Raw genomic sequence first — 27,847 nt, 5'->3', positions numbered from 1 at the left:
AAGACACAAAAATTTTTATGGAATGATAGTTAAGTGGAATTGTGATGTTTAAGAGGGATAGCAAGAATTTCATAGCTGTCTTAAAGTATCTGAAGAATTGTCCTGAGAAAGAGAGAGAGAATTGTTCTCTTAACTAATGGTAAGTACATATTAGGTGCCCAGTAGATATTACAGGAATGAATGAATATGTGAATGAATGTGATTGAATTAATAGAACCAGCAGGTCGAGGAAAAGCAAAGGATGAGAGGCATAGGGAAATAAATATCATTTTAATGTAAAGACTAATGCTCTCTTGACAAGAGCTGTCCACAGAGGTTCACATCAGCAAATTGCCTTGGCTGAATTGAAAAATCATATTATACTTACTATTTTTTTTCAGTATCATTGAAAAGAGAGGCAATTGTTCATACTAAAATTATACAGCTTGCAAAAAGCTATCCTTTTTTGCAGCTGCATCTAGCTACAGAAGCTAGCCTTCAAACTAGTATTCTTTTTAGTTCTTATAACATGTTGAAACTAATTTTTAACACATGGAAGCAATTTCAGGATGCAAGTTATTCTGGGAAAGAAAATGTCAAATAATTTTTAATTAAATATGTATTTCCAACTGTTTCTAGCATGAACAAACCAATATTCTCAATAATAATAGTATGGCTTATTGTCTGTCTTCTCTCATCTAGGAACTGTGCTGAGAGTTTCACATATCTCTAACACCAATACCAAACCAGGTCTAGGACAACCAAGGAATGTGATGTAGTATAAAGCTCTCCTGGGTTTTGGGAGGTTTGGTAGTTTATGCAATGTCACACATTTATTTATTTGTGTAGCAAGGATTTACATCTGTGTCTGTCTTATTTTTTTATCATGTGCTTTTTAACTTATGTGATTTTTTTTTCCCCTGTAGAAAGTCTTCCCTCTACTGTTGCTTTTCTGAGTTGAATTAGTGTCCTTCTTCTATAATGCCTAATAAACATTCTCTAGTAGGCAAATAATATACAATTTATAGAGGAATAAATCTCAGCAGTTTCATCTGAGTTAAATGATATTTGAAGATAAGTAAAAATTGACAGCAAGTGCTTTTATTAAGAAAATGCTATACTGAAATACCATTGTCATTTTTGGAAAATTCATACTGATAGGAAATTTTAAAATTCACTACAGACATTTCTGGAGGATGGCTTTTTTTAGAGTCAGAATATGAACTGATAATGGAACTCCTGCGAGAAAGAATCAGTGAAGCACTGAGTTTGGTGTGGACAGAGAGATTTGAAGATAGGTAGCAAGATTTGCAATAGCAACCCTTCATCCAGTAATTTTTTAAAATTATTGAAATGGAAGAGTAGGAGTGATACCAGTTACAAAATATAGAAAATCCTACAGAAGACAGGGATCACTTAAGTATTTGCTTTTGTGATGGAGACAAGATTTATTCACACACAAGCATTCTGCTCTCTTCTTCCTGCAAGTAGATAATTTTCTCTTTGCACAGTAAATTATTCTACCCTACCCTCTACCCTCTGTGAAAAGTTTGAACCAACACTAGGTCCCTTCAGATTGCGCTATCTGCCTCCCAAATACATCTATCCTAAATTTGTTTATTACTTCTTTGCTTGTCATTTTAGTTTTATCTCATGTGAAGGGATCCCAAATAATTTTGTTTCTTTGAATTCACATAAAAACACACGAAAATACATATTCCTTAGTGACTTGCTTGTTTTCCTCAACATACTCATTTTCATTCCTGTATAGTGGCCAATTATATATCACTAAATTGATATCCGAAGTGACTATACCAATTAAAAACGTCCCAGCCAAAGCTTATGGAAGTTTTTATTACCCATTTATGCTCTAAAATCTTTGAAGTCAGGCTTTTTATATTCAATATGATAGGTGTGAAATAGTTTCTCCCTATCATTTTTAATTTGCATTTTCCTGATGACTAATGAAGCTGAGCCTTTTGAAATGAATTTCTTTCTCTATGAAATATCTTTAAATGTCATTTGCCTATTTTCCTATCTTGTTATATGAGTTTTTCTTATCTAGCTTTAGGCTTTCTTTATCTAAGTTGTAAACAGAACTTCAGCTTTGTTGATGATATGTGTACAAATATATTCTCAGCGTTTGTGCCCTATTTTATTACATCTTTAGTGAGTCAAATTTTTAGATTTCGATATAATTCCTCTTTTGTGAAGTTTATAGATTATACATGTTTTATGTCTCATTTAACAAATATTTACCTTCATTAACTTGTCTATCGAGCTCTTTGTCTCAGTATTTTCTGATAAACTTGCTCATATGGCACATTCCCTGTCTCCCTACTGTGGTAGAATTTAGAGAGCAACAACTATAGAAGACACTGGAGAAGTCATACAGTGTGAAAGAGTACACTTATTCTTACAGTAATTCTCAACCTTCAGCTTGCATAAACATTGTCAGGAGAGCATGATTAAATGGCCATACCCCATTTGCAAATATTTTCTCCCATTCTGAGGGTTGTCTTTTCGTCTTGTTTATGGTTTCCTTTGCTGTGCAAAAGCTTCTAAGTTTCATTAGGTCCCATTTGTTTATTTTGGTTTTTATTTCCGTTTCTCTAGGAGGTGGGTCAAAAAGGATCTTGCTGTGATTTACGTCAAAGAGTGTTCTTCCTATGTTTTCCTCTAAGAGTTTTATAGTGTTTGCCCTTACATTGAAGTCTTTAATCCATTTTGAGTTTATTTTTGTGCATGGTGTTAGGGAGTGTTCTAATTTCATTCTCTTACATGTAGCTGTCCAGTTTTCCAGCACCACTTATTGAAGAGCTGTCTTTTCGCCATTGTATATTCTTGCCTCCTTTATCAAAAATAAGGTGACCATAGGTACATGGGTTTATCTCTGGGCTTTCTGTCCTGTTCCATTGATCTGTGTTTCTGTTTTTGTGCCAGTACCATACTGTCTTGATTATTATAGCTTTGTATTATAGCCTGAACTCAGGGAGGCTGATTCCTCCAGCTCCGTTTTTCTTTCTCAAGATTGCTTTGGCTATTCGGGATCTTTTGTGTTTCCATACAAATTGTGAAATTTTTTGTTCTAGTTCTGTGAAAAATGCCATTGATAGTCTGATAGAGATTGCATTGAATCTGTGGATTGCTTTGGGTAGTATAGTCATTTTCACAATGTTCATTCTTCCAATCCAAGAATGTGGTATATCTCTCCATCTGTTTGTATCATCTTTAATTTCTTTCATCAGTGTCTTATAGTTTTCTGCCTACAGGTCTTTTGTCTCCTTAGGTAGGTTTATTCCTAGGTATTTTATTCTTTTTGTTGCAGTGGTAAATGGGAGTGTTTCCTTAATTTCTCTTTCAGATTTTTCATTGTTAGTGTATAGGAATACAAGAGACTTCTGTGCATTAATTTTGTGTCCTGCTACTTTACCAAATTCATCAATTAGCTCTAGTAGCTTCCTGGTAAAATGTTTAGGATTCTCTATGTATAGTATCATGTCCTCTGCAATGAGTGACAGTTTTACTTCTTCTTTTCCAATTTGGATTCCTTTTATTTCTTTTTCTTCTCTGATTGCCATGGCAAATACTTCCAAAACTGTGTTGAATAATAGTGGTGAGAGTGGGCACCTTGTCTTGTTCCTGATCATAGAGGAAATAGTTTCAATTTTTCACCATTAAGAATGATGTTGGCTGTGGGTTTGTCATATATGGCCTTTATTATGTTGAGGTAGTTTCCCTCTGTGCCCACTTTCTGGAGAGTTTTTATCATAAATCGGTATTGAATTTTGTCAAAAACTTTTTCTGTATCTAATGAGATAATTGTATGGTTTTTATGCTTCAATTTATTAATATGGTGTAACACATTGATTAATTTGCATCTGTTGAAGAATCCTTGCATTTCTGGGATAAATCCCACTTGATCATGGTGTATGATCCTTTTAATGTGCTGTTGGATTCTGTTTGCTAGTATTTGGCTGAGGATTTTTGCATCTATGTTCATCAGTGATATTGGCCTGTAGTTTTCTTTTTTTGTGACATCTTTGTCTGGTTTTGGTATCAGGGTGATGGTGGCCTCGTAGAATGTGTTTGGGAGTGTTCCTCCCTCTGCAATATTTTGGAAGAGTTTGAGAAGGATAGGTGTTAGCTCTTCTCTAAATGTTTGATAGAATTCACCTGTGAAGCCATCTGGTCCTGGGTTTTTGTTTGTTGGAAGAATTTTAATCACAGTCTCAATTTCAGCACTTGTGGTTGGTCTATTCATTCATATTTTCTATTTGTTCCAGGTTCAGTCTTGGAAAGGTTGTACTTTCCTAAGAGTTTGTCCACTTCTTCCAGGTTGCCCATTTTATTGGCATATAGTTTCTTATAGTAGTCTCTCATGATCCTTTGTATTTCTGCAGTGTCAATTGTTACTTGTCATTTTTCATTTCTAATTCTGTTGATTTGAGTCTTTTCCCAATTTTTCTTGATGAGTCTGGCTAATGGTTTATCAATGTTGATAATCAAGCTTTTGATTCAATCAATCAAGAACAAGCTTTTAGTTTTATTGATCTTTGCTATTGTTTCCTTTATTTCTTTTTCATTTATTCTTTTTTTAAAAACATCTCTATTGGAGTATAATTGCTTTACAATGTTGTGCCAGTTTCTCCTGTACACAGAGTGAATCAGCTATATGTATACATATAACCCCATGTCCACTCCCTCTTGCTTCTCCCTCCCACCCTCCCTATCCCACCCCTCTAGGTGGTCACAAAACACTGAGCTGATCTTCCTGTGTGATGCAGCTGCTTCCCACTAGCTATGTATTTTACATTTGGTAGTATATATATATCAATGCTACTCTCTCACTTCGTTTATTTCTGATCTGAACTTTATGATTTCTTTCCTTCTGTAACTTTTGTTGTTGTTGTTGTTCTTCTTCTTCTTCTTTCTCTAATTGCTTTAGGTGTAAGGTTTGGTTGTTTATTTGAGATTTTTCTTGTTTCTTGAGGTGGGATTGTATTGCTATCAACTCCCCTCTTAGAACTGCTTTTTCTGCATCCCATAGGTTTTGGGTTGTCGTGTTTTCATTGTCATTTGTTTTTAGGTATTTTTTGATTTCCTCTTTGATTTCTTCAGTGATCTCTTGGTTATTTAGTAGCATATTGTTTAGCTTCCATGTGTTTGTATTTTTTACAGTTTTTTTTCCCCCTGTAATTGATATCTAGTCTCATAGCATTGTGGTCGGAAAAGATACTTGATACAATTTCAGTTTTCTTAAATTTACCGAGGCTTGATTTGTTACCCAAGTTATGATCTATCCTGGTGAATGTTCCATGTGCACTTGAGAAGAAAGTGTGTTCTGTTGTTTTTGGATGGAATGTCCTATAAATATCAATTAAGTCTGTCTGATCTAATGTGTCATTTAAAGCTTATGTTTCCTTATTTATTTTCATTTTGGTTGACTTTTCCATTGGTGAAAGTGGGGTATTAAAGTCCCCTACTATGATTGTGTTACTGTCGATTTCCCCTTTTATGGCTGTTAGCATTTGCCTTATGTATTGAGATGCTCCTATTTTTGGGTGCATAGATATTTACAATTGTTATATCTTCTTCTTGGATTGATCCCTTGATCATTATGTAGTGTCCTTCTTTGTCTCTTATAGTAGTCTTTATTTTAAAGTCTATTTTGTCTGATATGAGAATTGCTACTCCAGCTTTCTTTTGATTTCCATTTGCATGGAATATCTTTTTCCATCCCCTTACTTTCAGTCTGTATGTGTCCCTAGGTTTGAAGTGGGTCTCTTGTAGATATCATATATATGGGTCTTGTTTTTGTATCCATTCAGCCAGTTTGTGTCTTTTGGTGGGAGCATTTAATCCATTTACATTTAAGGTAATTATTGATATATATGTTCCTATTACCATTTTCTTAATTGTTTTGGGTTTGTTTTTCTAGGTCTTTTCCTTCTCTTGTGTTTCCTGCCTAGAGAAGTTCCTTTAGCATTTGTTGTAAAGCTGGTTTGGTGGTGCTGAATTCTCTTAACTTTTGCTTGCCTGTAAAGGTTTTAATTTCTCCATTGAACTGAATGAGATCCTTGCTGGGTGGAGTAATCTTGCTTGTCAGTTTTTCCTTTTCATTACTTTAAATAAGTCCTGCCACTCCCTTGTGGCTTGCAGAGTTTCTGCTGAAAAATCAGTTGTTAACCTTATGGGGGGTTTCCTTGTATGTTATTTGTTGCTTTTCCCTTACTGCTTTTAATATTAGTTTTTTTGTATTTAATTTTTGATAGTTTGATTAATGTGTGACTTTGTTTCTCCTTTGGTTTATCCTGTATTGGACTCTCTGCACTTCCTGGACTTGATTAACTATTTCCTTTCCCATGTTAGGGAAGGTTTCAACTATAATCTCTTCAAATATTTTCTCAGACCCTTTCTTTTTCTCTTCTTCTTCTGGGACCCCTATAATTCAAATGTTGGTGCATTTAATGTTGTCCCAGAGGTCTCTGAGAGTGTCCTCAATTCTTTCATTCTTTTTCTTTATTCTGCTCTGAAGCAGTTATTTCCACTATTCTATCTTCCAGGTCACTTATCTGTTCTTCTGCCTCAGTTATTCTGCTATTGATTCCTGTTAGAGTATTTTTAATTTCATTTATTGTGTTGTTCATCGTTTGTTTGCTCTTTAGTTCTTCTCAGTCCTTGTTAAACATTTCTTATATTTTCTCTATTCTATTTCTGAGATTTTGGATCATTTTTACTATCATTACTCTGAATCTTTTTCAGGTAGACAGCCTATTTCCTACTTGTTTGTTTGGTCTGGTGGGTTTTTACCTTGCCCCTTCATTTGCTGCATATTCCTCTGTCTTCTCACTTTGTTTAACTTACTGTGTTTGGGGATCGCCTTTTCACAAAATAGCATCTTAAAGCAACAAACATTATTTATCTCACAGAGGTTGTGAGGGTCAGGAATCTAAGAATGGTTGAGTTGGATGATTCTGGATCAGGGTTTCCTATGAAATTGCCTTCAAACTGTCTCTGAAGACTTGAATGTGGTTGGAAAATGCCCTTCAACACTAATTCTCATGGTTGTTGATAGGAGGCTTCAGTTTATCTCTCTCCTCTTGCATTTTACTATAAGCAGCAAGAGAAACAGGCAACACTTTCAACACTTTGCTTGGAAATCTCAGCTAGATTACCAAGTTACTATAGGCAACACTGATGCTAAGAATGTCTGCCACTACAGAGCAAGGATCCCCTTTCCTCAAGTTTCCAATAACATTTTACTTCCATTTCTACAAGCCCTTTCTGGGAGCCTTGTTGAAGACCACATGACTTTAAGGCTTCAGTTAACAGCTTCTTCAAGGGTAGCATTTGAGTAGTGATCTAAAGGGAGTAAGGGAGTAAATTACACAGCTATCCAGGGGAAGAACATTCAATTAGAGGAAGCAGAATGCATAGATGCACTGGAGTAGAGGTGCTCGATATGGTCAAGAAAGAGCACAAAGGCAAGTATGGCTTAAGCAAAATGAATGAAGGAGAAAGTAGTATGAGCAGGAGGAAAGAGTTATAGCAAGTAGTAAGATCAGTTACAGGCTTACAGGCTGCCGTAAAGACTTCTTGCTAGTTGAGGTGGGGAGGTAATGAAGGAAATGCAATCTGGCTTAAATTATAAAAGAATCACCCTGGCTGCTATATGGCGTATCACTCCATGTGAGGGGTGTGTGTGTGTGTGGTTGCGGTATAAAAGTGGGCCAGTTATGAAATATTATAATCTAGTGCAAGATGATGGTGCCCTAAGCTTGGCTCATAACAGAGATTTAGCAAGAGAAATTGCTGAATTTTTAATATTTCTAAAGGAGTGTCTTGAAGCTTCTCTTCTTGTGCATCCATATTACATACTACTGGGGAGTTGATGACAAATCATAATTTTATAACTCTCAAGACTCGAGATCTTTAGCATTTGATTGTAAAACCAAAGGTACGTATTTGTAGAATATCAGATTGTAATCCTGTTAAATAGATCATTGGACCATTCTGTTTTATAGCTAAAGTTTGAGGTTAAAGTATAAGTCAATAAAAAACACATGTGCATTGTACAGATGAGGCACCTTCAAACTCAAGTTTGGAAATTGAAAATTCCGTTGAATATTCCTTTATTCATATTTTTATAAATGAACTTGTTCTAATGTATATATATGTGTGTGTGTGTATATGTATATATATATATATATATATATATATATATATATATGAAAACCTAAAGGTTTTGACCTAAAGGAAAGTTTGGCAGATGAAAAGGGAAGATGACACCTGATAACTAATGGAATAGTGAAAGCCAAGTGCCTTGATGTCTGTGTTTATCAGATAAGGGATAACTAATAACTGAAATCGCACATCTGTAGTCAACCTTCAATGGTTGTTAATGCATAGATTGCCTTACCATTAACTATGATTTAAAAATATATTTAGGAACAGCTACCTTAAAATGTATAAAGGCAAAGAATTTGTGAAAAGTGAAGTATTCTGGCTAGGAAAGCTGCTGGTTTGTAAATAGTATTTAAAAGACAAATTCAAAGTAGTTAGTAGTATAGCTTCTATCTCCTTTATCATTACTGTATTGAACGTCCAATAGAAATGCTTTAAATTTTATTGTAAAGTAAAAGTGCATAGAACAGATCCCAGTTATGGAGAAGCCCCAATTGTTCCAGGTATGGTCCAGGACTACTGGCCCTCATTTGACCCTCAAGTCTATTCTGCATCTATTTATACCCTAACCCTTGTGTAAGAAGAGATTCTAGTAATCTCTGAAGATTGTTCCCTAGCACCCGGAGTCATCCTTCGCCTATGAGTAGTCCTGTCATATGCTTATTTTGGATACTGTTCTGATGTCTAGTACTACAATTTATCTCCGTTTTCCATGATGCACTACCAGCCATGTTGTTAGATTATTTATTAGATAATCGTTAAGTTTGCAAGGAAACTTTTCACCTGAAGTTGTAAATGATATTTGAGGGGTATTGGAGGCAGTTCTTGAGATGGAGTAGGACTTCATAAAGTGTTTCTTTAATGATGGGCATCATCTTTTTATAGAATACATCTGTGTTATAAATCTTGCTCCAATGACCAAAGTATTTTTGACGTTTATTCTTTTAACAAAACCAGCATTGTTGTTGTGATATGTGCTTGAAGAATGGCTAGATGCTACACATGTTTAATGGAGGCTTAAGGTTATTTTTAAAACAGGAGCTCAGGGCAGTTTTATCTTCCCCTATTGTAATACTTCAGTCCTTTGTTGCTAACTTCACCCTCATGCTTAGGGATATACTTTTAATGGGATCTTTTAGGTGGTTTGATACTGCCAGTGGAAGGTTCAGATTCACATTTAATTGATATTAATAATAATTGAATTAATACTGTTTACCGGGCACTGTGCTAGGTACTTTCACAGGTTATGTAATTTAGTCCACAAGCAGGCATGATTTAGTACTATTAAAGGGAAACTAAAACCTGGCGAGGTAAAATAACTTGCTTGAAACATCACAGACTCTGTTTAGACTTAGGTTTTTATTCTCAGTCCAGTATTCTCTGCCATCCACTAAGGCTCACTTATTCTTCTGCAAGGAGGATTCATGTCCTTAACCACTAGTCTTAAACATCTGTGACCGTTATCATCAGAGATGACCTGCTAATCCTATTGTGTTCTGGGTTATTATTTCTAGAATGCCATTTTAGTCTGAGTATTAAGGGTGTAAAAGTAAGCACACAGATACATACCACAGTTAATGATTCAAAATCTTCAACATTTTTACAGACAGAGCTTCATTTTTAAATGATAAATTTTTGTTTCAGTTTCTCAGGGGTTTGAACAAAAGCCAAGATTGGAACTTGGTTTTCTCAAATTGAACTAGATTAAATTATGTCTTGTCTTCATTCTGTCATGCAATGGCCTGGAATTATAAATAGTACTAATATGATTGCCCTGGTTCACTTTAATATACACATGACTACGAAAGCCTACCTAAATTAATTAAACAAGTTTTAATTTGATTTTTAACCTTTTAAGCAGCCCAAAATAAGAGAGAAGATCTAATTTGGAAAATAGAGATGCCCAGGATGCCAAATCAAATTTAATCCACATGACAAGTCAGATATTGACTGGAGACACATTTCTATGGACCAATTTATGCCCTTAAGAGAGATAAAAAATGTTAACCCTGTAACTTAGAGGGTTGGAATTGGGAAATGTTTATTGATAGACCAAGGAACCGGGGTTCAGCATCAGTGGATAATACATCTGCTCCAGGATGTGCACTTATTTTCTATGAAAAGCCTTCTCTACTTTTCTTTATTTTCCTTTATATGTCTTTCTCAGCACCATACTTGGTAGAAAGATTTTATTGGAGGTAGTGCTGAAGGCAGAGTTGGAACTTGACAAATTGGTTTGATTTACTTAAAAAGGAAGTATGTGGTCTGTTAATAAAAGAGTTAGTGATGATGATGGTGATGATCGTGACAGTGCCAACATTTGTTGAATGTTTACTGTCTGCCAGACCCTATTCTAAGTTCTTTAAATGTAGTAACTTATTTAGTACTTATTACAGCCACACGAGATGGGTTACTATTATCACCTCTATTTTAATAATGAGGAAACTAGGGGACACTTTTCCCCAATTCATTGAACCCAATTAATGGTAGAGGCATTGTGTTCTTTTCTTGCTTGTTTGTTTGTTATCATTCAGTAGATCTATGTATTCAGTAAATGTCCACTGAGAGTTGATTCTAGAAGTACCATGGTGAACATGACATATATCTTTACGTCAAAGGGCTTAACATTAAACAGGAAGCAAATACAAGAAGTTATAAGTTCTACTTATGGACACACTGCAGTGTCCATATGAGGGACTCATGGGTCTTAACATTCCTGTAGAGGGGTATAAATGTGTATTAATTAAAAAAAAAAACATTATATGGCAGGTGGTAATGTGTTATGCAGGAAAGCAAAGTAGATAAGGGGAATAATGAGTTCCTAAGTGGGTAATGGTGGGGCAATTTTAAATGGGAAGGCCAGGGAGGAGACAACGTCCTGGAAGGAAAAATATTTGTATAAAGACTAGTTACTAATGAGGGAGGGAGGCATTCAAATATCTGGAGAAATACTAGTCACATCAAAAAGAAAAGAAAGAACAAATGCAAAGGCCCCGAAGCAGAATAATTCCTGATATGTTGGTGAAACATCAAGGAGTATGGTTGGAGGTACGTAGGTGAGGGAGAGAGTAATAGGAGGTGAGATCAGATCGGCCATGGCAGTAGCAGATCCTGGTAAGGATTTGCAAGCTATTGTGAGTTTTTCTTTTCTTTTCTTCCCTTTTCTACTGTTTCTTTACTTTTGCTCAAAAGTGAGATGAGGAATCATTAGAAGGATGTGAGAAGAGAGTAAAAGAATTTGTGTTCTAGTTTTAAAGTAAATTTTATCTACTGCATTGAGTACAGATTTTAGAGAGGTAAGGAAGGAAGTTGGAATACCAGTTAGATCAAAAGTTAGGTTGATGAGATATGGAAGGATTAATGACTTCGGGAGTGATAAAATGAAAACAAAACCCAAGCATCAGTCAAATTTACACATTAGTAACAAGGTGATTAAATATAACTGCAAACAATCAATATAGTAGAAAATACCTTATCTTGCCCTATGCTTGGGCATTTCTATGGCCAACAAACTCAGTGAATGTTAATTAGGATAAGGTCATTCATTTCTTGGCCTCCTGCATTCGATAAATTTGGTTAATACCATTGGCACAAGCTGTATCCTATCTGAGGTGGCAACCTCTCAAAAATGTGTTAATGATTAGATATTCATGGGAAAAAAATGAGCTTTGGCTCTTATCCGTGCTTTACATCAAGATGAACTGGAAATGCATCAAAGATACAAGTGTCAAGTTACAACAGTATGACGTCTAGAAGAAAACACTGGAGAAAAATCTTCTCAACCTAGAGGTAAGTAAAAATTTCTCTGATAAAACTCAAAAATCAAAACCATTAAAAATGAATGATCTGGACTTTTTCAAAATGAAAAAGACTTGCTCTTTAAAAGACAGCTTTATAAAATGAAAAGACAGAAATACTGGTAGGATATATGTGTATTCTCCAAGCATTTTATATACATATGTATGTGCATATATTATATTTATATATATATATACACACACATACACACACACAATGCTCTTCAAAAGACAGCATTAAAAAAAAGGAAAAGATGGCAATACTGAAAGAACATATATATGTATATAAAATATATATATTTCTTTCCCGATCTCTCTGTCATATATATTGATATACTGGTAAATATATATCAACTTAAATATATAATATATAATTTTTATAATTTATAAAATATAAAATATCAATATACATCAGGATATCTATATCTGTATTTCTCTCTCATATATATTTATAGATGTGCTGAGAGATATACTGATATATATTGATAAATATATATATCAATATAATTTTATATAGAATAGGTAAGAACTCTTAAAACCAGTTAAAAAAACCCAACAACCTAATACAAAGTAAGAAAAATATTTGAACAGAGACTTCTGCAAAGAAGATATACAAATGACTAATAAGCACATAAAAAGATGTGTAACAACATTAGTTGCCTGAAAAATAAAAATTAAAATTATGAGATATTACTATATATCAATAGATCGTGCAACTATTAGCAGGGTGAGAATTTTTTAAAACAGACAGTACCAATTGTTAGCAATGATGTGGATCAACTGACACTCTCATACATTGCTGATGGAATGTAAAATAAGATACCCACTTTGGAAAACAGTCTTGAAGCTTTTTAAAATAAATTTAAACATAACCTTACCATGAAACTTCCAAGAAAAATGAAATTAAGTGTCCATTCAATGAGTTGGTACATGAATATTCATTGCAGCTTTATTCATTATAACTAAAAACTGGAAATAATCCAAATATTCATAAACAGCTGAATAGATCAACTATGATATATTCATACAATGAAATACATTTCAGTCATAAATAGATACAAACTAGTAATACACACAACTATATGGATGAATTGCCAGAACATTGTGCTGTGTGAAAGAATCCAAACACAAAGGATAATATGCTGTGAGATTCAATGAAGATGACCCTCTAAAAGAGACAATTTTAATCTATACTGACAGAGAGCAGATTAGGGTTTACCTGGGTTGTGATATGTGGGAAGGGATTGTTTAGGAACGACACAGTAGGGTTGCCAGGTAGAGCAAAATACATACATACATACATACATACATACATACATACAAGATATCCAGTTAAATTTGAATTTCAGATAAAAAATGATTTTTTTAAACTTTGTCTCAAATATTGCACACTAGAGATACTTAGTACTGACTGATAAGGGAAATAGTATATGTCTCAAAACATAACACACATAAGGAGAAATATATACACTTAAATGCTTATATTGGAACTTATATTAGCAAAAAGAGAGCATGAATATTAATAAGCAAAGCGATGTATTAGAATAAGAAAAAAATGTAATAAACAAAATTAAGCAAAAAGAAATATTTATAAAAATGTTAATTAAGGATACAGAAAAATATGATAAAAGAACACCATCAAACTCAACAAAATTTAAAACTTTTCATAAGGTGAATTAAGGGAAAAAGAGGTGACACAAATGACTATTATCAAGATTGAAAAGGGGATAGCTCTACCAATAAAGCAGATATCAAAAACAAATAAAACATATAAACCTTTATTCCAGAAATATTCAAACTTAGGTGAAATAAGCAAATAACTAAAATTTAAAAATCATCATAATTACTCAAACAGAATTACAAGTTCTGAATTATCCTGTAATCTTAAACTCAGTAGTTTAAAAATATCCCACTGAAAATAATAGATTTTACTAATGAGTTCTACCAGAGTCAAGGAAGGGTTACACCCTATCTTATCCAAGATTTTTCACAGACTGAAGTGAGAAAACTCCCAAATCATTTGATGCAGTTAGCATAGCGCTGATTGCAAAACCTAAAAAGTATGATAAAAGAGTATTAAGGATATCTTACATAGTAACATTGTTTCAAATAAACTAAAACATTACCAAAATAATTCAGGAATATATAAAATTACATTATAACCAATTGAACTTATTTTGAGTATAGAGGATCAGAAAACGAATGAATGTAATTTACCACATTAACAGAAATAAATAAATAAATGATTGACTATATCATCATGATAGATGCAAACTGGGAATTGAAAGAAATTTCCTTAATTGACAGGACTATCAAGGAAAAATATACAACAAATATTATATTTTATGGTGAAACTAATATATTCCCTATAAATCAATGTGCCTACTATTACCGTTTGTATTCACGTTATTTCTGGATTTTCCTGTGGTTCTCATACTTTAATAAGCATATGAATCATCTAGGAATCTTGTTAAATGCACATTCTGATTCAGTTCATCCAGCTGGGTTATATATATATATATATATAAATTTTTCTTTTTCAGAACCTTTTCCATTATAGGTTATTACAAGTTACTGAATATAGTTCTCTGTGCTTTACAGTATGTCCTTATTGTTTATTTTATATATAGTCTTGTATATCTATTAATCCCAAGTTCCTAATTTATCCCTTCCCCATTTCCTCTTGGTTAGCCATAAGTTGGTATTCTATGTCTGTGAGTCTATTTCTGTTTTGTAAATATGTTCCTTTGTATCATTTGTTTAGATTTCACATGTAAGTGATATCATATGATATTTGTCTTTCTCTGTCTGACTTTCTTCACTTAGTGTGATAATCTCTAGGTCTATCCATGTTGCTGCAAAATAGCATTATTTCATTCTTTTTTTATGGCTGAGTAATATTTATATATGTATATAATCTTTATCCATTTATCTGTTGATGGACATTTAGGTAGCTTCCATGTCTTGACTATTGTAAATTGTGCTGCTATGAACATTGGGATGCACATATCTTTTCAAATTAGAGTTTTCATCTTTTCTGGATATATGCCCAGGAGTGGGATTGCTGGATCATATGGTAACTCTATTTTTAGTTTTTTAAAGAACCTCCATACTGTTTTCCATGGTGGCTACACCAATTTACATTCCCACCAACAGTGTAGCAGGGTTCCCTTTTCTCCACACCCTCTCCAGCTATTATTTTTTTTGAAAAAGTGGGTTTTTTAAAATAGAAGTTGATAGGCTGATTCTAAAATGAATAGAGTAAGGAAAAGGGCTAAAAATAGATAAGACAAACTTGAAGAAAGAAAACAAGGTGAAGAGGTTTGTTCAAACAATATCAACTCTTATAAATCTAGAATAACCAAGGAAATATTGGTTCATGGATAGACTAATAGAAAAATGGGAAAAAATAGGGAACATGGAACCAGACACACATACAGTCTTGAAAAGCTAGTATGTTATGGGCATTGTTCTGTATATCAAAGGTAATCAATGAACTATTTGATAAATTGTGTTGGAGAAAATGTTTGTATATATACATATATGTATATACACACACATACAATACATATATAATATATACATTATATATAATGTTCATATACTTGGTAAAAAAAAATACTTTCTGAGCGATTAAAGGTTAATTTGAAAGGCAGAATACAAAACTATTAAAAGACAATATAAAAAAAGACTTTTATGATCTCACAATGGCTATAAATTTTTTAGGATGCTAAATAAAGAAAATATTCTGATAAAAACAAGATTTTAAAGTTTGAAAAATCTTAAATTAGAAAATTAGAGTATACATGTCTTAATTAGGGGAAGATGTTTGCACCACAAATAATAGCAAAGGCTTAGTACTTAGAATACCCAAAACTCAGAGTGACCAATGAGAAAAGAAAAACAACCCAACAGAAAAAAATTCAGGAACAAAAACCCTACAGAGGAAAAGAAATTATGTAAATCAACATATGAATCTTATTATTAATAGGCACATAAAAATTATAAATATAGGGAGAAAAAATTATGACCACCTACTTGGTGAAAGTTAAATTATCTGACTCAAATGTTGGTTAGGATACTGAAAGTTTTACAACTACTTATACAATATTAATGGGAGTAGTTTATGATTATACTCTACTTGGGAAATCATGTTAGTAAACAATTTAGAATTGTGTTGTAAAGCTGAAGATAAACAACCTTGATTGCCCCAAAATTTCACTCTTCTTTCTTACAAACCCTGCAGAAGCTTGTATATCTGTGCACTGGGTCAAATAAATAGAATGTTCACAACAGTGTGGTTTTGAACAGTGGGAAATTGAGTTAACCCAAATTTTTTTTTTTTTTTTTTTAATATTTTGGCTGTGTTGGGTGTTTGTTGGTGCGTGCCTGCTTTTCTGTAGTTGCAGCGAACGGAGGCTACTCTTCATCGCGGTGCACAGGCTTCTCATTGCAGTGGCTTCCCTTTGTTGCGGAGCACAGGCTCTAGGCACGCAGGCTTCAGTAGTTGTGGCTCGCAGGCTCTATAGCGCAGGCTCAGTAGTTGCGGCACATGGGCTTAGTTGCTCCATGGAATGTGGGATCTTCCTGGACCAGGGCTGGAGCCCATGTCCCCTGCATTGGCAGGTGGATTCTTAACCACTGCGCCACCAGAGAAGTCCCTCAACCCAAATGTTTTTAATAGTAAAATGTACAAATGAATTGTAGAATATTCAGGTAAGGTAACCCTATAAAACAGTTAAACTTAATGAATTTTAGCTTCACTTATCAATCTGGATGAATGTCAAAAATGTAATGTACATTCATAAAAGAACAGGTAGTTTTTACATTAAGTTAAAAACAAGCAAAAATGGATTTTACATGCTTAGGAGATACATAAATGTAAGGCAAATGTGTAAAGATGCGGCACATACTGAGGTCTTTAAAGGAAACTTATTATGCTAGTTTTTGTAAGCTGAATGTTGGATACAAAGATGTTTGTAAATTATTCTTTATCTTGCATATATACATTATATATACACACATATACATATATGCATGTAAATTATTTATTATTTTAAATGTATCATATATTTCTATAAATGCATGTTTTAAAAAGATCAAGCAAAATATTTCAAGGCCATTTTTCTTTACAGGAAAGCAATGGAATAACAACATTCTTTACCATGTACTTCCGTCTGATGTAAATACAGAAATTCTTAGTTTTCTTTGTTTCTCTTCCACTGAGGTTCAACCTAATGTGTGCAAATTTCATTACTTTTCTGTGCTTGTACTTTTCTTTTGCAAAGTGTAATGCATATTTTTCATTCACCTTGGAGCAACACCATGGGGCCCAAGATGTAACCACTTTTCAAACAAAGCTAACGAATTCTTATTTATTCACTTCAGGATTCCAATTACCCTGGGAAAATTCTCAGATTGCTTATAACCTTTTACAGTGGTTTTTCAAGGAAACACATCTTTCCATTTTTTGAGCATTCACTACCATCATTTAATAACAACATCTGGTATGCACTTTAGTATTTCAAAGTTATTCCATACTTGTGATTCAATTTTACCCTCGTCACACCCTCATGAAACAGTGAGGAATTGTTCATACCATTTTACAGACAGTAAAGGTCACAATGCTAGCAACATCCAAGGTTAGTTAATCATTTAATGCCAATTCATTATTTCTATATCATACTATATACTGTAATTCAGTTTCTAAATGTCTTGAAAATATTCAACCAAAATTTTCTTTTATTTAAAATATTTTTAAAAGAGTAACAACTTTTTAATTATTGACGTTGTCAATTATGTGGCTGTTTTAAAAAAAATTTTTAAGGATACTTAAACTCTTTCAATAAGAGAAATAGTATCTCTCATTTTGTATATAGACACTTGAGATCTACAAAGATCAAAATTGGCTTAAGGTCACTAAATATAATGAGAGATCCTAAAAAAGTCATTGCATTTCTGTTATTTTATTTTTTAAAAACTAGTTTTCTAGGGAGTAAAGTCATTGAGTAGTTTAAGGATTTGGAAATGGTGTAAAAACTTACTGAGAAACTTCATTTATAGAATCCCCTTAATTAGCAGCTTAAAGAGATAAGTGCTGTTTCTATATTCCTGGATATTTAGCCCCTAAGCAAGAGTAGTTCCAGACTTATGCTTTTTTAAACCCCTATCTACTTCCATGCTTTTTTTAACCCCTATCTACTTCCTGATGCAATTAATTAATAAAACATTTTTACTCTTAAAACTCTCTAAAATCTGTCTTCCATCTCCATTTGACTTTTCAAGATCCCATTATGTTTTCCTCTTAGTCAGGGCTCTCCAGAGAAACAGAACCAACAGAATATGTGTGGAGATATATATATGTATCTCCAAAGTCCAAAATGTGATGGAGTAGGCCAGCAGGCTGGTGACTCATGGAAGAGTTGCCATCTGCTGGCAAAATTACTTCTTGCTTGGACACCGTTTGTTCTATTAAGGCCTTCAGCTGATTAGATGAGGCCCAGCCACATTACGGAGGGTAATCTGCTTTACTCGAAATCCTTTTATTTAAATCTTAATCTCATCAAAAAAACATCTTCACAAAAATATCCAGAATAATTTTTGACCAAATATTTGAGTCTTGTGGCTCAGCTAAATTGACACAGAAAATTAACCATCAAAATTTTGAAGACTCTAGTCTCCAAATCACCCCCTAAATATTCCCCATACTTACAGTATAATTCATTTCAAATGCATAATTTACATTCTTATTAATTCATCTAAAATGTAAATTTGATGATCCACTTTTGATAATTGATATAGACTGAATGTTGGTATCCCCCTAAAACTGGGGTGTTGAAATCCTAACCCCCATTGTGATAGTATTAGGAGAACTTTTGGGAGGTACTTGGTCATGTGTGTAGATCCCTTATGAATGGGATTAGTGCTCTTATAAAAGAGAACACAGAGAACTCCCTTGCTCCTTCCACCATGTAGGAACACAGTGAGAAGATGGCTGTGTATGAATCAGGAAGTTATCTTACAATTCCCAGCCTCCAGAATTTTGAGAAATAAATTTATGTTGTTTATAACCACCCAGTCATATATAGTATTCTGTTACCACAGTCCCAAAGGACTAAGACAATAATATTTCACTAATACAGTTAGAAAAACTCTTCAACTTATTTTTTAAGATGTTTGAAGACACTGAAGGAATAACAAGATAGATTGGTAATCTTAGGAAGACTGTGAGGAGTGTGGAGCTCTATCTACAGTTTTAAGTCTGGCATTTGGGACATTTCTTTTTTCATTGTGGAGGAGGCCAAACTCAGAGGTAGAGGCTAAGAGGTAGAGAGGCTGAGTAGTCTTTTGCCAACACTCAAGGGTTAAGAAGAGAAGCAACACTATCCAGATTATGCCCAAAAGTGGAAGCACACAAGTAAATCCCTCACTTTGTGTTTTAACTGTGAAAAGCTATACATTAGGGATATTGGTGAATTGGATGTAGGTCATTGCAAGAACTGTAGCTCAACTGGTGTCATCGCAAACCCTGAAAATTTGTCTGATCTGGAAGGGATCGTGTCTGGCACTTCCTTCCATAAGCAATAATAATCCTCTATAGAGGAAGATAACATCATTTCAGACCTCAAATATTTTTCCAATTAAACTTGTGGTTACTAGAGGAGAGGTAAAGAATGGGGGAGGGGAAATTGGAGGAAGGTGTTCAAAACGTACAAACTTTTAGTTATAAGATAAATAAGTACTAGGGATGTGATGTACAACATGATGACTATAGCTGACGGTGCTGTATGATATATAGGAAAGTTGTTGAGAGTAAATCCTAAAGGTTCCCATCACAAAGAGGATTCTTTACCCTTTTTTTTCTTTCTTTTCTTTTCATTGTATCTATATGAGAAGATGAATGTTATCTGAATCTATTGTGTTAATAATTTCATAATATATGTAAATCAAACCATCATGCTGTGCACCTTACTTATCTAGTGATATGTCAATGATTTCTCAATAAAATTGGAAAAATTATTTTTACACAAAATATTTGTAATGATAAGAATACTATCATAAGCAACCAAAAACAAAAGAACAATATAACATGGATACCAACCAGCATAAACTATAAACTATAGAAACAGAACCACAGAGCATCGGAGATTATCTAAAATAGACTATAAAATAGCAATATTTACTATGTTCCGGAAGATAAAAATACATGGTTAAAAATTTAGAAGATAACTGAATAATGTAAAAAATAACTCAGTGGAAATTCTAGAGATGACAAATATAAAAATCAAATTTAACAATATAATGGATGAGTTCAGAAGTAATTAGATTTCTAATTGATGAGGGGAGAGTTAGTACTATAAGACTGGTCAGAAGAAAAAAATTTAGCACAGAGAGGCAAAAGAATAAAAATCAGAAGAGAAGTTAAGAAACAAAGATGGTGAGACAAATGATAGGCTCTAACATAAATTTAATCAGTGTGCCAGGTAATGGGGCAGAAGTTTTACTTAAAGAAATGAGGATTTACAATTTAAATGCTATTGAAAAACATCAATCTGTAGATTTGACAAACCCTAAGAACCTAAGCAGAATAAATAAAGTTAAGTCCACACCTAGGTCAATCACAGTAAAAGTGCTGAAGAGCAAGCCCAAAGAGAAAAACCTTAAAAGTATTCAGCTAGACTATCTTTAAAACTAACAAACAAACAAAAAACAGGCAACAAATAGACCAACAGCTGACTTCTCAACAGAAACAATGGAGGTGGATACAAGTCCCTTATCAGTTTCTTTCTTTTTTTTTTTTTTGTAGATATTTTGTCCCACTCAGTGGTTGTTTTTTCACTTTCTTCATGATGTCTTTTTTTTTTTAGAAATTCACATTCTTTTATTTATTTATTTATTTATTTATTTATTTATTTATTTATTTATTTATGGCTGTGTTGGGTCTTCGTTTCTGTGCGAGGGCTTTCTCCAGTTGCGGCAAGCGGGGGCCACTCTTCATCGCGGTGCGTGGGCCTCTCACTATCTCGGCCTCTCTTGTTGCGGAGCACAGGCTCCAGACGCGCAGCCTCAGTAATTGTGGCTCACGGGCCTAGTTGCTCCGCGGCATGTGGGATCTTCCCAGACCAGGGCTCGAACCCATGTCCCCTGCATTAGCAGGCAGATTCTCAACCACTGCGCCACCAGGGAAGCCCTTCATGATGTCTTTTGAAGCACAAAATGTTTTAATTACAGTTAAATCCAATTTACCTATTTTTTCCTTTATTGTTTGTGTTTGGGTGTTATATCTAATAAGGCTGTGCATGTGTGTGTATACATTTATATGTGTACATATGTGTATATATGTGCATACACCTTAATATATGAATATTAAGATCTAAAATATTGTTTTAAAAATCAACAGGATTACCTACATTTCTTAGCCTTATTGTTAAATAACCTTTATTTCTCAACATGTTAATTTTTTTCCTTTAATCATATAAAAAGGTATGTTTTCTACTGGTTGTTCTTCATCCTGATTTCCAATCCCATTGACCCTTTTAAAATCACCAAGGAGCCAAAAAGTTGGCTTGTCGCTTTATAGATAAGAAATATGAGAAGTTTTGCCAAAAGCAGAATCAACATCTCCTCATGCTTTAAGTCCAGATACTTAATTCTGGTTATCAGCCTCATGCAAGATATTGAACAATGATCAGCTGTTTGTCAAATCGTTTTTTGTGAAATGTATTTACTGACATCTTATTTCTTGCTTAGGCAAATGAAACGTTATGGTGAAACAGAGTCCTTGAATTAGAATCATAGCTGGATGAAAGTTGGGTGATGGTGGAAATATGAAACTGGAGAAGTCCAGAGTTCCCAGTACAGAACAAGGAGAAATATGACTTGGGTTGGTTGTTGTTGTCAGGAACTGGGAAACCTGTCCACTCTACTATACTCTGCCATGTCCTGCAACTTTTGCTCCCACTACTTCCATGATCATCTGTCGTCTTGTTCTCATTCAGAAGGAGAGAGGGTCATAGTAAGAATTCAGAATGCTTGCCCAGTAGCAATGATGAAAGCAGATCTAAACTTGTTACAGTGCTTTGAGTACTGCTCAGTACTTTTATGCTGTGGATCATGCATTACCTATTGAGAGGTTATACTTTTTTTTTTCTTTTTGAATAGAAGATATTCAAGTAATTACTCAGAGGACTAGATCTTCCTGTGATTCAAAGAGATATTTAGCTCTGTAATTTACAGTACTCAGAACAAATAGGCCAATTCATATTCTCAAAGTAGGAAACAATAGAATGCACAGCTCGGATTTTTTTCCTGCTTCCTAATTTACTGAATGGAAAACTAAGTCCTATATGCTAGAAATGATTTGCTAGAAATACTGTGAAGAACACTCATTAAACTATTGACTTCAACTTGTAGCTTTGGGGTAAATGATCCTATAGACTATTAAAGAATTAGTATTTATAACAGTGTTGATGTTTTGTACATTTTGGAGTTACAGTCCAAATGATCATTTATTAAAAATTTATAATAGAATCTGGAAGTGATTATGAAAAGTATTAAGTTTCATGACAAAATGATTTTAACTCAGATAATAATTTTAGATGAGATTTGTCATCTTATATTTTTTGTTTGTTTACCTAAGCCAAGATAATATGAGATTCTAACAAAATTTAGGAGGTAAGCAATCTGTGTATATAGTTAAAAAGAAAGGACAGGTTAAAATCTGTACATGAAGAGTACAAAGGAAAGGTTTGCAATCTTTCTACATTATGTTTATGTGCAATCAAGTAGCCCAGCCAAAAGCAGCATTTAGGAATAGAAATCCCTTAGAAGAAACTTATAAGTGTAGGGAAGAAGGGCTTTTGGTTGTTATTATGGTTGGCAAAATCAATTTTAGTTTCAAAAACAAGAAAAGAACTTGACCAATAAGTGTAGGAATCTACACTTCACTGATTAGAAAGGGAATAGAACAATAGATCACTCACTGTATACTTCTTATGTAATAGGCACTTTAAGATAAAGTTTTCATCATAATGCTCAAAATTAATAATCCTGTGAGGTATTACATTCCTCATTTTCCAGACACATATAATAAGAGACTAAGTCATTTTCCCAAGTTAAATTAAGGAGTGAGTAATGGGAATAGATTCTGAATCGTGTTCTGTTTAAAAATCATGACCTTAATAATCACTGTTGGAAATTTCTCTGAAGTTGAATATTATTTCCCTGTAGCTTCCTTTGTCCCCTAGGAATCTTTAATTTGTCTCAATTAAAAAAAAATATTTTTAGTCCAATGACAATTTTCAGACAACATAGTTTTTGCTACCATGGATTTGGGAACAGAGGGCAAAATATCAGAATGTGATTAAGTAGGCACAGTCACTGAATGTCAAACCAAAATTACCCAACCAATCTTATCTAAACTTCCCATCAATTATCTATTTTTCCAAAAGCATAGGGAAGTTGCAGGGTTTTAAATTGTTATTTTAATATACATTGTAAAAATTTTCAAATGTTGAAAATGGAATTTTAATACCACGGATATACTGTGTATCTTGTTATGTATAATATGTATATTAGTGCTTTACACCTGAAAAAGTAAGGTTTTGGGGGCCCCTAAGAACCAAGTTTTGCTTCTCTATGGGTGTTATGGTCTCCATTGAGATTATATAACCTATGTTATGGCTGAATAAGTTCTAGAGATCTAATATACAGCATGGTGAGTATAGTTAATAATACTATATTGTATGCTGGAGCTTTGCTATAGAGTAGATCTCCTGGGCTCTCATTACACCCACACAAAATCATGGTAACTGTGTGAGAAGATTGATATATTAATTAGCTTGACTGTGGCAATCATTTCACCATATCTATATAGATAGATAGAGATAGGGATATATCAAACATCATGTATATTTTAAATACAGACAATTTTTATTTTGAAAAATGAACATGCCTTAAGAAAAATTCTACTTTGTTGATTTCCATTGAGGGTCCTTATCCAACAAATGGTATTACTTTCTGTTCCAAATCACAACAGATTTTTGAGGATATACTTTTCAGTGTATTACAGTCAGGACATTCAGCATTTCTTACCAGGAATTTCCAAGTGACTCTTCCAAGAATGGAACTAAGAGTGAAGTTTGGAAAATATTAATTTTCTATTGAAATGACTAAAACCTCAATTTACATTTCTGAAACTTGGGCTAAAATGCATACTTTTAAAATTATAAAGATGAAACCAGATATTTGTGAGAGCAATTAGCCCCAAAGATGGGCACTTCATACATTCCTCATAATCCTTTTTTATTTCACTTAAATTTTCGATTTTATTTACTTCAGGCTCTAGGAAAAGTAGCTACGTACATGGACCTATTCTCAATACTGCCTAAAGGATTATATTTTAAAAATAATTCAGTGTCAGTGTTCAAAGCACTCTCAACTAGGACATTGCCATTAATTGTATCCAATTAATGAGATAGTAGATATACTATTAAGAGCGTGGCTTAACATGAACTGCTATTACATGGGGTTGGCTTTTTATTGAAACTAACAAGAGTCAAATCTTGACCCTTTTAAATAGGCTCAGGCATCTTAGCAAGCAGATAATAATGCCTTCTGAGTGAAGGAGTAAAAGGGAAGCAACTTCTGGCTAAAAATATGCTTCGCTTCCCACCCTTTCATTTCTGTGTCCAGTATTGACTAGGAAAACTATTTGGGTCTTAAAAGTTTTTGGCCTTTAAGATTTCCCAATTAAAATACAGCTTCCTCAAAAAAGAACAACTACCTTAGGTCTTAATTATCTGAGACTATACTAAGAGATTTTTAACTGAGAACTATAAAATATGTATCCAAGAATGTTAGAGACAATACACGTTATGCAGAATCTTTTTTTTTTTTTTTTTTTTTTTTTTTTTTTAAACATCTTTATTGAAGTATAATTGCCCTACAGTAGTGTGTTAGCTTCTGCTCTATAACAAAGCGAATCAGTTATACATATACAATATGTTCCCATTTCTCTTCCCTCTTGCATCTCCCTCCCTCCCACCCTCCCCATCCCACCCCTCTAGGTGGTCACAAAGCACCGAGCTGATCCCCCTGTGCTATGCGGCTGCTTCCCACTAGCTATCTATTTTACATTTGGTAGTGTATATATGTCCATGACACTCTCTTACCCTGTCACATCTCACCCCACCCCCTCCCCATATCCTCAAGTCCATTCTCTAGTAGGTCTGTGTCTTTATTCCCGTCTTGCCACTAGGTTCTTCATAGACACAATGCACATATACACATACATGCTGGCTAGAATACTGATAGACTAATAGAAGTGAACCTGTCATGTGTTGCGTATATATACACTATATAAGAAGGATACACCTTTCATTGAATTTTAATCAACTGTGTGCATTTTCAATGCACTCAAGCACTTTTTAAAACAAATTTTTATAAGGCAATTTAAACTGTCTTTGAGGATAAACCACCTGCATTGCATGTCAGAGAAAAATGAATAACAAATCACTTGCATATATATTTGATATATTTCCAGCTAGAGAGAGAATATCTCCAAAGGGGAACAAAAGTAGGAGCAGAGAAAGAAGCTCTGACCATCTTGAATAATTTTCATCTGTTTTTAGTATGTGAAAATTTTCTTTAATGAATCAGCAGTGGTGTATGCATTTTAATCCTGTTTATATACTTAAGCTATAATATCCACACTTTCTTCCTCCAAATCAACTCCTACTTTGTCAGAGAGGTGGATAGATGTGAGGGTAATTTCCACACTAACTTGATCCTGGCATGATCTTTATGCCTGCCTCATTTGTTCTGAATTGAATATTCTGAACATTTTCTGAGGTACCCACTGGCTGTTTCAATATGTAGATTTAGGTCTTCTTTTATTTTTGCCAAATTTTTATTGATTATAGTTTTTTTTTTTTTTTTTTAATTTTTATTTATTTATTTATTTATTTTTGGCTGTGTTGAGTCTTCGTTTCTGTGCGAGGGCCTTCTCCAGTTGCGGCAAGCGGGGGCCACTCTTCATCGCGGTGCGCGGGTCTCTCACTGTCGCGGCCTCTCTTGTTGCGGAGCACAGGCTCCAGACGCGCAGGCTCAGTAATTGTGGCTCACGGGCCCAGCCGCTCCGCGGCACGTGGGATCCTCCCAGACCAGGGCTCGAACCCGTGTCCCCTGCATTGGCAGGCAGATTCTCAACCACTGCGCCACCAGGGAAGCCCTGATTATAGTTTTAAATATCTTTCTGTTCTATTAGTTTGTTTTTCTTCTTCAGGCCATACAGTTTTACTTATGGTGGACCATCTTTACCTACCTCTCATTTCAACCTCTCTTTGTTTCTTTCTCTTTTATTTTGCTGTCTCAAAAGTATTATAATGTACAGTCTCTTAGTACATATGAGTATTTCTATAGTAACTGCTAGGACAATTTTAAATTGAGCTATAATAATTTTTGATTTTCATACCTATTGCTAATTTGCAATAAAAAATGAGTATCCAATTCATACTACACAAACCACACAAAAGAAATGTTCCCTTACTCTAGATCATACTTGCTATCAAACATTTTTCCCCCTGAACTGAGGAGTAAATTGTGATTCTTGGTATTTTAATTAGTTTGCATTATCTTAATTACCAGAGATATTGATTGGTTTATCATGTTTATTGGCTGTATCTATTTCTTTGTAAATTATTGTTCATTTGCCCATTTTTTTATTATGACTTTTTTTCTTATAGACTTATAGAGGATCTTTAGCATTGTTGACATCAATCCTTTTACATATTGAATACAGTCTGTTACACATATCTATATATAGATATATACATACTTTTTAAATTTTAAAATTTGTCTTTTGTGTTATATACATTTTTAAAATGTGGTATAACTATCTTTATTCATTCCTTTTTTAATGGCCTTTTATTTTACCATTGAGAATTCCTCAATTCCTAGCCTAAATTATAAATACATTTTCCTCTATCTTCTGCTAGTATTTCATAGATTTTTTTATGTTTAGATGTCTATCATATCAGCAATTTAAGTTTGTGAATTTGTGAGAAATAAGGAACCAATCTTTTTTTTTCCTTCAAATGAATTGGAAAAATTAAATAAAATTTTTAATGGGGAGAACATTCTTCCAATCCAAGAAAGTCTTTTACTATGGAAGTCTTCTTTATTTATCAGGTAAATAAAATATAAAAACATTCATCATCTATTGAAATATATTTTGTATAATTGTGGATTTTATAAAATGGATATAATATGCTGAATTTAAATTGAATACAAGCTTAATATAAACTTATATCATAGGTAATTGTGTCTGCTAATTTTATTATCCAGTTTTAGGTGGAATTTACAGGGCTTTAGTGCTCAGGTCATGAGAATTAAGAATTCAATTACACTTAGCAGTGACACAACACTAGGAGTTTGTGTTGCTTTGTAGTGACCATATACTTATGGTTAACATTGTACACTGGAGAAGAATGTACATAATGACATATTATATATGAATAAGGGAAGATATGAGGCCTTTGGCCTGAAGAAATCTTAGAGGATTCATGGTAGTTATCTTCAAATAGCTGAAATAATATCATATGTAAAGAGAATCGGCCAATGAATAAAATCTAGAGAGAAGCAACATTTAATTTAATGAAATAGAAAACTCTTTATTACAAACACTAAGAATTGAATAGGTGGTCTTGTGAGGATGGTAGCTTCTGATCACTGAAGGAATCCTAACAGAAGCCAGGTAGCTGTATTTCAGACCATACAAAAGGGACTGGCATTGGATAATCAGTTGAAGGTTGGACTAACATATATTTTATTTCTAAGATACTATTATTTAGTGTTTTGCCATATCACTTGTAACTTTTGTAGAC

Source organism: Balaenoptera borealis, assembly GCF_965194805.1.
Source record: "Balaenoptera borealis genome assembly, chromosome: 15".
Classification (NCBI taxonomy): Eukaryota; Metazoa; Chordata; class Mammalia; order Artiodactyla; family Balaenopteridae; genus Balaenoptera; species Balaenoptera borealis.
The sequence above is the reverse complement of the archived record's forward strand: the minus strand, read 5'-3'. Positions refer to the sequence as shown.